The following is an 11,917-nucleotide window of genomic DNA, read 5'->3' as shown; positions in this document are numbered from 1 at the left end:
CACATATAAGGTGATGTGACGTTTTAAGAAATCAGGTAATATTGAATTCAGCCCACGAATGAATGCTGCCGAAGAAATGTTCAGACCAAAAGGAAGTTTCCGAAACTGATAACAAACGCCGAAACAAAGGAAAGCTGTGTATTTTCTACATTCTGGATGAAGTTCGATCTGATAAAAGCTGGATCTGAGATCAATGGAAGACAACACTTTTACACCATCAAAATTTTGAAGAAGTTCTTCCAACGTTTGCGGCCTGTCTGTTTCAGGAATAATGATAGTATTGGTTTGTCTCGAATCTAAGACAAGCCTGATCGATCCATTTTTCTTCTCAACAACATGTAATGGATTGTTGTATGAGCTTACTGCAGGCTCAGTAATGCCCTCGTCAAGCATTGATTGTATTTCTGTTCTAACACGGTACCTATAATGTGCTGGAATTACGTATGGTCTAACACAAAATTTAGTATGCTCACGAACACGAAATTGGTACTGAAATCCCTTGATTGTTCCTGTTTTGTGAGTAAAAACTGTGGAATGTGCTTGTAAAATCTCAAAAAGGTCCTGCCTATCAGTGTCATTACAATTCTCAATTGTTTGAATTTTATTCTGAATTAACTCATTAGTTTCAAATATGCTGTCGATATCATCCCTGTCAATACTTGCAGAGTGATTGTTAGTGTTTAGTTCCGTAGAAAATTCCGAACTGTTGTCTAACAGAAGGTAAAGCCGATTAATTTCCTCGTCATGGTTTGAGAGCCATTCTTCAAATTTCAAAGCTATTGACTTACCTTCTTTCTCTAAACTTATTTCAGCATCGTGAAAGCTTAAGATTGCTTTGTATTCATTGAAAAAGTCTACTCCCAATACAATTTCCGTCGACAACAATGGAACAATAAGAAAGTTCATAGAAAAGCTGTGGCTTTGACAAGAGAATTCTAAGTTGGTTTGTTGGCGTACATCTACACTTTTCCCAAAGATTGCACCTTGTAATTTAATCTTACGTAGCGGAAGTGTGGGGCAATCGTTCGATTTGTTGCATTTGCTAAAGGCTGTTTCACTAATGACAAAACTGGGACTGCCAGAGTCAAATACTGCCGTAAATTTTACGTCATTTACTGTAATGTGAATCACAGGATATGCAATGTTGTTATGTTTTAGGTCGTGTTCTTGGAGTAAGATGTCCCTAATGTCTTCCATTTTTCCGTAATTACTAGCTACGGCAGCTGCTTCGTCAGTTTCAGAAGTACGTTTTGTGGCTGCCAGCGGTATGAGTCATTGCCTATTGTGTCTTTGTTGGCGCGCATCGTTATTGGGATTTCTTCTTCTACAAATTCACCTTGTCGAGAGGGCCCTGCTCTGTTTGAATCCCACCAGCTCTGCTGTAATTCAGGTCTGTCGTTACGATCTTATCGTCTGTCGTCATGTCGGTAGTTCCTGAAGTTTCTTTCTTGTCGGTTAAGTAGTGGAGAATTTCTCCCTGAATCGTAACTGCGCGCTGGACCATTGCGTCTGAAGTTATTCTGTCTCCCTTGATAATAATGATTTTGGTTCCCATATTGTCTGTTTCTCTGATTGTCTCTGTGATAGTCATTACCGCGGAGAGGTGATCTTTCCCTGTAATTATTACTACTCTGCCAACGGTTGTTATACAGGTGGTGTCTGTTTTGATCACGATTTACGTTGTACGAATAGCCATGTCGTGTATTATTTCTGTCATCGCAGAATTGTGACAGGTGTGACCTGTAATTGTTGTGCTCCTGTTTTCGCGTTCCGCTATTGTCAGTGTCAATTTCTAATTCTTGTAAGAGCCCCTGAAAAGCTTCAATGTCGTCTTTGCAACGTCCAGCCAAAATAATATGCCATAAACGTTCCGGTAATTTGATTAAGCAAATGCGGATGAGTTCTGAGGGGCTGTATGGGTTTGACAGGTACTGATTCTTGTGCAACATGTCTGCAAAATATTTCACAAGACTGGAAAATTCAGATTGTTCGAAATGTTTTATCATTATGATGCCATGTTTTACACGGTCTTGTGTAGCTTGAGACCAATATGCTGAGAGGAAGGCATGATAAAATTCTCCTTCACTGTGGCAATCGTGAATGACTGATCGCATTCTTACAGCTGGTTTATTCTCTAAGTAGCCACACATAAATTCTAATCTGTGCTCTAATGACCAGTTGGGAGGAAAACAATGAGAGAATTGATGAAGCCACGCTTGTGGATGAATGTCGTTGCCAGAATTCTTAAATGTTTTGATTTTACGTGTAGTAGTGAACAGCTTATAGTCAAAATCATCATGTCGGCGAGTCGCATGTCGGTCATTGTTACGTCGTTTCGGCGGTTCCATCTCAAAATTCGGTGTACCTTGCCAATTTCTTTCATAATTTCAGTTTCCTGTGTTATTATTTTGTGGTTGTTCTATATTTCTATGTCCCTCTTCCAGTACCGGAGCGCGAGTGTCCTCTGAAATATGTAAATCTTGTATTACTTGAGCCAAATGATCTTGCACTTCCCGCATTTCTCTTTCGTACTGTGTGTTGATTTGATTTTGATTCTGTTTGAATTTTCTAATTTGTTCATACTCTTCAGTGTCAGTGAAGGCTACAGGTTTTGTGTCATTCAGATCATCATACACCTTTGCAGATAAGTTAGTGAACTGATCTAAAAGTTCGGCTACTTTATCAGATAGTGAAATTATTTCCTCTGTGTGTTTTTCTGAACCAAGTTTCAGAGTGTCTATTTGTGTTGAAATCGTATCTACTGTGTCCTTTAAGTTTTCCTGAGTTTTTGCAAGTTGCGTAACCGAATCGGTAGATGCAACTGAGTCAATTTTAGCTTGCAAGGTCTCATGATTTTCATGAACAACAGTTTTCAGTTCTTTTATGGCTGCTTCGTGATTCTGTAATGCATTTTCATGCCGCGAAAAAAAACGTTGAAAACGCTCACAAATTTGTGTTTTTACGTCATTACAGACTTTTTGACATTTCGATTCAATGTTATGTAACTCATTAGTTAAATCTTCATGTGTTTGTTCAAGCGTGGTGTCTAACTTTTGAAGCTTTTGTTCCATTGTGTCTAACTTTTGAAGCTTTTGCTGGGTTTGTCTCTGATTTTGTTCCATTGCGTCTAACTTTTGAAGATTTTGTTCCATTGTGTCTAACTTTTGAAGATTTTGTTCTATTGTGTCTAACTTTTGAAGCTTTTGTCCCATTTGTTGCATTAATTGTAATAACAATGCACTGGTGTCTGAAACATGTTCCTTAGTGCTATTCGCAATGCATTTGAACCAGCAATATTCGCAATTTGAAAAACAGAAAATATGTCTCGACTTATTTGAGAAAACGGTGAGGACGCAAAATCTGAATCTACAGTATTTGCAAGATTGTGTCTTGTCATTTCGCAATCCTGAGGCGAGCTGTTTCCGACCGATCGATCGATATTGCTTCCCTGTTCACTAATTGTTCCACTGCCTACACCATTATTTGCAAACCGCTCCATTTCCCTATGCACAATTACCAAATTACTACTTTGAACATTAGTTAATTAATTACATGGTGGCGCTAACACACTGCTTTCGTCTTCACTGCTGTTTCTCAGTTTACTTTGGAGCCTAGTATTACGTTTCTCACACGCCGTTATTGTCACAATATTTCACACGATAACACAGAAAAGAACAATTTGAAGAGCAAAAAGAACAAAACACATTAACATAGCACTGAAAATAATATCTCGTTAATTGCAAGCCCAACTGCGAAATACTTGGTGCAACTCTGCATGCATGCCACAACTGGTTTACTGTACAACAATGAAAGACTGCAACTACAGAGGAAATTCTCTCTACAATTACGCGCTAGCAATAAACAAAGGCTACACTAACTACACAAACTACAAGAAAAAAATCAGAAGATTCCAGTGAGGAATCCTCGGCTAAGTGTCGACATATGAAGCGTCCCCCTAGAAAAATTGTACATGACTGTGCTTAAACTGACACATTATTTTTAGCGCAAAGCAATCTGACTTTCAAAAATCCCTACAAAAGAATGGCCCTGACTAACATTAACCTATACCTTTCACAAATCACTTACCTCACCAAAAATCTTCGTTACTCGAACTACTGCAATACAGCGAGCGCCACTACAGCCAGCTAAATAAAAGATTCAAACTACTGAAGGCACTAACTACTGATAGGTATAGTTAGCAAATGAAAGATTTTAATAGAGAACAAACAATGTATTTACCTTAATAGTCATAATATATATAGAAGTTCATGACATCCATTCTTACAAATTTCAAAACTCCACCATCTTTCTCCCCACGTCCACCACTGCTCGCGGCTCATCTCCAACTGCGCAACGCTATGCGCTGTTAGCATCCAGCTGCCGCTGCCCAACACTACAATGGCAGACAACAATGCAAACCAGCCACAGACTGCACACGGAACAGCCAGTGATTTTCATACAGAGCGCTAAGTGGCGGCGGCGTTACCAATTAAAAAAACCTAAACAGCCTATTTACAAGCATAGAAGCCAAGCGATGCATAACATACACAAGTAACAACCCTGTTCATTAATAAAACATTGTTAAAATCAGCATGTCACTTCACAAGTAAATTCATAGAGTGTAAAATTTAACACAAAATATTAATCACGTAAAGTACATACCTAAGTAGAAATATGTTACCTGAAAAATAAACTACATTAATAGTTACCTTTTTAGTTTATTACTTTCTTCATCTACATCTACATTTATACTCCGCAAAACCACCCAACGGTGTGTGGCGGAGGGCACTTTACGTGCCACTGTCTTAACCTCCCTTTCCTGTTCCAGTCGCGTATGGTTCGCGGGAAAAACGACTGTTTGAAAGCCTCCGTGCACGCTCTAATCTCTCTTATTTTACATTCGTGATCTCCTCGGGAGGTATAAGTAGGGGGAAGCAATATATTTGATACCTCTTCCAGAAACGCACCCTCTCGAAACCTGGCGAGGAAGCTACACCGCGATGCAGAGCGCCTCTCTTGCAGAGTTTGCCACTTGAGTTTGTTAAACATCTCCGTAACGTTATCACGGTTACCAAATAACCCTGTGACGAAACCCGCCGCTCTTCTTTGGATCTTCTCTATCTCCTCCGTCAACCCGATCTGGTATGGATCCCACACTGATGAGCCATACTCAAGTATAGGTCGAACGAGTGTTTTGTAAGCCACTTCCTTTGTTGATGGACTACATTTTCTAAGGACTCTCCCAATGACTCTCAACCTGGTACCCGCCTAACCATCAATTAATTCAACTTCAAATCATTCCACACGCGTACTCCCAGATATTTTACAGACGTAACTGCTACCAGTGTTTGTTCCGCTACCATATAATCATACAATAAAGGATCCTTCTTTGTATGTATTCGCAATACACTACATTTGTCTATGTTAAGGGTCAGTTGCCACTCCCTGCACCAAGTGACTATCCGCTGCAGATCATCCTGCATTTCGCTACAATTGTCTAATGCTGAAACTTCTCTGTACACTACAGAATCATCCGCAAAAAGCTGCATGGAACTTCCGACACTATCTACTAGGTCATTTTTATATATTGTGAAAATCAATGGTCCCATAACACTCCCTGTGGCACGACAGAGGTTACTTTAACGTCTGTAGACGTCTCTCCATTGATAACAACATGCTGTGTGCTGTTTGCTAAAAACTCTTCAATCCAACCACACAGCTGGTCTGATATTCCGCAGGCTCTTACTTTGTTTATCAGGCGACAGTGCGAAACTGTATCGAACGCCTTCCGGAAGTCAAGAAAAATAGCATCTACCTGGGAGCCTGTATCTAATATTTTCTGGGTCTCATGAACAAATAAAGCGAGTTGGGTCTCACATGATCGCTGTTTCCGGAATCCATGTTGATTCCTACAGAGTGTGTTCTGGGTTTCTGAAAATGACATGATACTCGAGCAAAAAGCATGTTCTAAAATTCTACAACAGATCGACGTCAGAGATATAGGTCTATAGTTTTGCGCATCTGCTCGACGACCCTTCTTGAAGACTGGGACTACCTGTGATCTTTTCCAATTATTTGAAACCTTCCGTTCCTCTAGAGACTTGCGGTACACGGCTGTTAGAAGGGAGGCAAGTTCTTTCGCGTACTCTGTGTAGAATCGAATTGGTATCCCGTCAGGTCCAGTGGACTTTCCTCTGTTGAGTGATTCCAGTTGCTTTTCTATTCCTTGGACACTTATTTCGATTTCAGCCATTTTTTCGTTAGTGCAAGGATTTAGAGAAGGAACTGCAGTGCGGTCTTCCTCTGTGAAACAGCTTTGGAAAAACGAGTTAAGTATTTCAGCTTTACGCCTGTCATCCTCTGTTTCAATGCCATCATCGTTCCGGAGTGTCTGGATATGCTGTTTCGAGCCACTTACTCATTTAACGTAAGACCAGAAGTTCCTAGGAGTTTCTGTCAAGTCGGTACATAGAATTTTGCTTTCGAATTCACTGAACGCTTCACGCATAGCCATCCTTACGCTAACTTTGACATCGTTTAGCTTCTGTTTGTCTGAGAAGTTTTGGCTGCGTTTAAACTTGGAGTGAAGCTCTCTTTGCTTTCGCAGTAGTTTCCTAACTTTGTTGTTGTACCACGGTGGGTTTTTCCCGTCCCTCACAGTTTTACTCGGCGCGTACCTGTCTAAAACGCATTTTACGATTGCCTTGAACTTTTTCCATAAACGCTCAACATTGTCAGTGTCGGAACAGAAATTTTCGTTTTCATCTGTTAGGTAGTCTGAAATCTGCCTTCTATTACTCTTGCTAAACAGATAAACCTTCCTCCCTTTTTTGTATTCCTATTAACTTCCATATCCAGGGATGATGCAACGGTCTTATGATCACTGATTTCCTGTTCTGCACATACAGAGTCGAAACTTTCGGGTCTGTTTGTTATCAGAAGGTCCAAGATGTTATCTCCGTGAGTCGATTCTCTGTTTAATTACTCGAGGTAATTTTCGGATAGTGCTTTCAGTATAATGTCACTCGATGCTCTGTCCCTACCACCCGTCCTAAACATCTGAGTGTCCCAGTCTATATCTGGTAAATTGAAATCTCCACCTAAGACTATAACATGCTGAGAAAATTTATGTGAAATGTATTCCAAATTTTCTCTCAGTTGTTCTGCCACTAATGCTGCTGAGTCGGGAGGTCGGTAAAAGGAGCCAATTATTAACCTAGCTCGGTTGTTGAGAGTAACCTCCACCCATAATAATTCACAGGAACTATCCACTTCTACTTCACTACAGGATAAACTACTACTAACAGCGACGAACACTCCACCACCGGTTGCATGCAATCTATCCTTTCTAAACACCGTCTGTACCTTTGTAAAATTTCGGCAGAATTTATCACTGGCTTCAGCCAGCTTTCCATACCTATAACGATTTCAGCTTCGGTGCTTTCTATCAGCGCTTGAAGTTTCGGTACTATACCAACGCAGCTTCGACAGTTTACAATTACAATACCGATTGCTGCTTGGTCCCCGCATGCCCTGACTTTGCCCCGCACCCGTTGAGGCTGTTGCCCTTTCTGTACTTGTGCGAGGCCATCTAACCTAAAAAACCGCCCAGTCCACGCCACACAACCCCTGCTACCCGTGTAGCCGCTTGTTGCGTGTAGTGGACTCCTGACCTATCCAGCGGAAACAGAAAACCCCACCACCCTATGGCGCAAGTCGAGGAATCTGCAATTTCTTCCTCGAAGTTACATTCTTCCTGAAATTTTCTCGATAGCAGTTCTTCTTAATGTCAGATACGCAGAGAATTTACCTGTAGTTCTTAAAGATTTTATACAGCTGTATCCTGGAAAAACTGAACATTTATATCATGATAAGTTATCAAGTCACTATAGCTGTATACTGAATTTAATCGAAGAAATTTGTGTATTTGTTTACGGCTATCAGTTCATTTGCACTGAATGCTCGATTAGCTGTAGGTAGGCGTGATGTAGGAAGTAATTGTTTGCGGTCAATAGTTCCCTTGTGCCGCGTGCGGACTGATTGTCGCTTTGTGTATGTGCTGCCACTAGAACACGGCGCAGTATCCCTGTGTTCTCTGTGTGTTTACGTGTAACTGTTAATTTTCTCAAAAGTATGTCATTCCACAAAAATTTTAACGTTCGATATGTGATGTATTCCCTTAAAGCGCCGTGATTTAAGAGTTTCTATTTCAACAGTGTTATCATGAATAATTTTGCGAGCTCTATATGGACCGTTATAAAGCAGAAAAATTTTTCGACACAAGCCTTTTCCTTTGCGAGACAAGCGATGAGACTTAATTAACATATTTTGAGTAACTGACAAAGGTTTTATACGATCAGGACGTTTAGCTGATTTCTCTCTTCTAGCATCCGCAGATGCAATATTTTGCAGAGCCAGGTTGACAGCTTCAGAATGCGACAGTTTCCATGTAGGTGGAAAAGGAACGATTTCAGAAATACGATTTGTCGGTGCTTTATTTTTGCAATATTTTGCAGAGCCAGGTTGACAGCTTCAGAATGCGACAGTTTCCATGTAGGTGGAAAAGGAACGATTTCAGAAATACGATTTGTCGGTGTTTTATTTTTTAATATCAATATAGGTGGTAAAGAAGTTGAATCATTAGGGAGTTCGTTCTGAATGTTTTGAAAAATATGAAGATACTGCTCCCACGTTCTGTGATTATGGTAACAATAAAGACGACACAATTTGTCAATATCCTTCATCCAGCTCTCTGACGCGTTAGATTGAGAATGAAAAGCGGTTTAATCTTACGACTCCATAGAGTACGGAGCCAAATTTTAGAGCGAAACTGTGATCCATTATCTGATATAACTTTATCAACGTGACCCACTTCTTTAAGAAAATGTTTGATGAAAGCATTAGATACTGAACGAGCTGTTGCTTTACGTAAAGGTGTAAAACACACATATTTTGATGTCAATTCCACTACTACCATAATGTACGCAAAGCCACTGGTAGAACAAACCACTGGACCAAACAAATCGACTGCAGCCATCTCCTTTAACTAAGCAAACAGGGTTGTCAGCCGATTTTCGTTTAAAAAGAATATTATCAAGAACTAAATAATAATGTCTAATCGTTACGCTTTTTTTTCTCCTCCACTTCTCCTTAATGTCCTTCCAGATTGTACCCTTGTTTTGCTCGTTAACAATGTCCTGGAGCGAAAACGAAATGAAATTTTCAAACGCAACACCTTCAATATACATCAAACAATAATTGTTTTCTTTGTAGTCTTCCTCAGCTCTTTGTTTCAAACCCATAGGTGCACGTGATAAAGCATCAGCAATAATATTAGAAGAACCCTGGATGTAAACAATACTAAAATCAAATTCCTGTAGATACAGTGCCCATCGTGATGCTCTTCCATGTGTTAATTTGGTTGACATAAGAAATTCCAGAGCTCGATGATCGGTGTAAGCCTTAGTATGTCTGCCATGCAAAAAGATGCGAAATTTTGTGAAAGCCCAAACAACAGCCAAAGCTCCAAGTTCTGTGACCGAATAATTCTTTTCTGATTTAGAGACAACACAACTTCCAAATGCAATAGTTTTCTTCTATCTCTTGAAGTAAGTGTGCACCTAGGCCTTTGTATGATGAGTCCGTTGCCAAACAAACATCTTTAGATAAATCCGGGTGTGAAAGAAGTGGAGCAGCAACTAAAGCATCACGAAGTTGTTCAAATTCTAGTTAAGCTGCCTCATCTCAACACCTATTAGAATTCTTTCCAGAAAGTTCACATAAACGAGGTGTGGCCAAATTGTCGAATCTAACAAAGCGTCTGAGAAAATTACAGACACCAAGGAAACTATGAACATCAAGTTTAGTAGCAGGACCAGCATAATTACGAGTAACGTCTAGTTTCTCTGGATCAGGAAGAATACCTTTTGTTGAAATAATATGACCAAGAAATTTCACCTGAAAACGACCAAATTCAGATTTTTACAAGTTCACCGAAATGCCAACTCTTGTAAAAATACGTAATAATGAATCCAAAATTCTGTTATGCTCACTCCAAGAACGTTTAGCAGTAAGAATATCGTCAACATATGAAGTAATATTGTTATGAAGATAATCAGCTAAAATTTCATTTAAACCAGGAATGAATGCTGCTAAAGATACAGTAAGTTGAAACTAATTTCCGAAATTGATAACAGTTACCAAAAGCTAAAAAAAGCTGTGAATTTTCTATAGTCAGGGTGGAGTTCAATTTGCCAAAACATTGCACGGAGATCAATTGTGGATAAAACTTTAATTCCATGGAAATGTTGAAGAAGTTCGTCTAAATTTTGTGGACTGTCAGTTTCAGGAATGATGATATTATTTATCTGTCTGGAAAGCAGAACCAAACGAATTGAACCATCCTTTTTAAGAACGACATGTAATGGGCTGGTATAAGGACTGACTGCTGGCTCAATAATGCCTTGATCTAACATAGACTGAAGTTCATTCTTAACCTTGTCTCTATAAGCCAAAGGAATAGAGTACGTTTTTCCCCGAAATGGTGTGTGTTTTGTTACTTTGAATAAATATTGTAAGCCTTGTACAGTTCCTGTGTTATGACTAAATACTGTAGCATGTGAATCCTGTCTGATGACTAAATACGTTAGCATGTGAAGTCAAAATTTGGTGTAATTCTGCTCTTGCAGCGTCATCTGTCACTTCAGCTTTGTTAACCTTTTCATTAATTAATTCTTCACTGTTAATCATATCATCTTTCGTGTCTCTGTATCTACTGTCGTTGTCATAAATGAACACATTGTCGTCATAGTACTCAGCGGAAACATCAGAAGTAAGAAACTTTAAACAATTTTTGTCTGATTCCGATGTTGTTACACATTCGAAAAATTTCAAACATATCGGTATTCTGGCAACAGTCATATTTACACTTCCTTCCTTAAAGTTTAAATTGCTTTACATGTTTTAAGAAACTAATACTAATTAAAGAAGGGAAAGCAGAAAGGTGGAAGGAGTATGTAGAGGGTCTATACAAGGGCAATGTACTGTCATGCAATGTTCAGGAGATGGAAGAGGACATAGATGAAGATGAAATAGGAAATATGATACTGCGTGAAGAGTCTGAAAGAGCACTGAAAGACTTAAGTTGAAAGAAGGGCCCGAGAGTAGACAAAATTCCATTAGAACTATTGGTAGCCTTGGGAGAGCTAGCAATGACAAAAAACTACCATCTGGTGAACAATATGTATGAGAAAGGCGAAATGCCCTCTCACTGAAGGAGGAATATAATAATTCCAATCCCAAAGAAAGCAAGTGTTGACAGGTGTGAAAATTACCGAACTATCAGTTTATTAAGTTGCGTCTGAAAACACTAACACGAATTCTTTACAGACGAATTGACCTTCCCCAAGCCGACCTTGGGGAAGGTCAATTTGGATTCCATAGAAATGTTGGAATACGTTAGGCAATACTGACCCTACAACTTATCTTAGAAGATAGATTAAGGAAATGCAAACCTACATTTCTAGCATTTGTAGACTTAGAGAAACCTTTTGACATTGTTGACTGGAATACTCTCCTTCAAATGGCAAGGGTCAAATACAGGGATAGAAAGGTTATTTACAAAATGTACAGAAACCAGATGGACGTTATAAGAGTGGAGGGGCATGAAAGGGAAGCAGTGGTTGGGAAGGGAGTGAGACAGGATTGTAGCCTATCCCCAGTGTTATGCAATCTATATATTGAGAAAGCAGTAAAGGAAACAACCGAAAAAATCAGAGTTGGAATTAAAATCCACGGAGAAGAAATAAAACTCTGAGGTTTGCAGATGACATTGTAATTCTGTCAGACACAGCAAAGGTTCTGAAAGAGTAGTTGAATAGAATGGACAGTGTCTCGAAAGGAGGATATAAAATGAACA

Source organism: Schistocerca gregaria, chromosome 3 (assembly GCF_023897955.1).
Source record: "Schistocerca gregaria isolate iqSchGreg1 chromosome 3, iqSchGreg1.2, whole genome shotgun sequence".
NCBI classification, from domain to species: Eukaryota; Metazoa; Arthropoda; class Insecta; order Orthoptera; family Acrididae; genus Schistocerca; species Schistocerca gregaria.
This window is presented reverse-complemented; position numbering follows the sequence as displayed.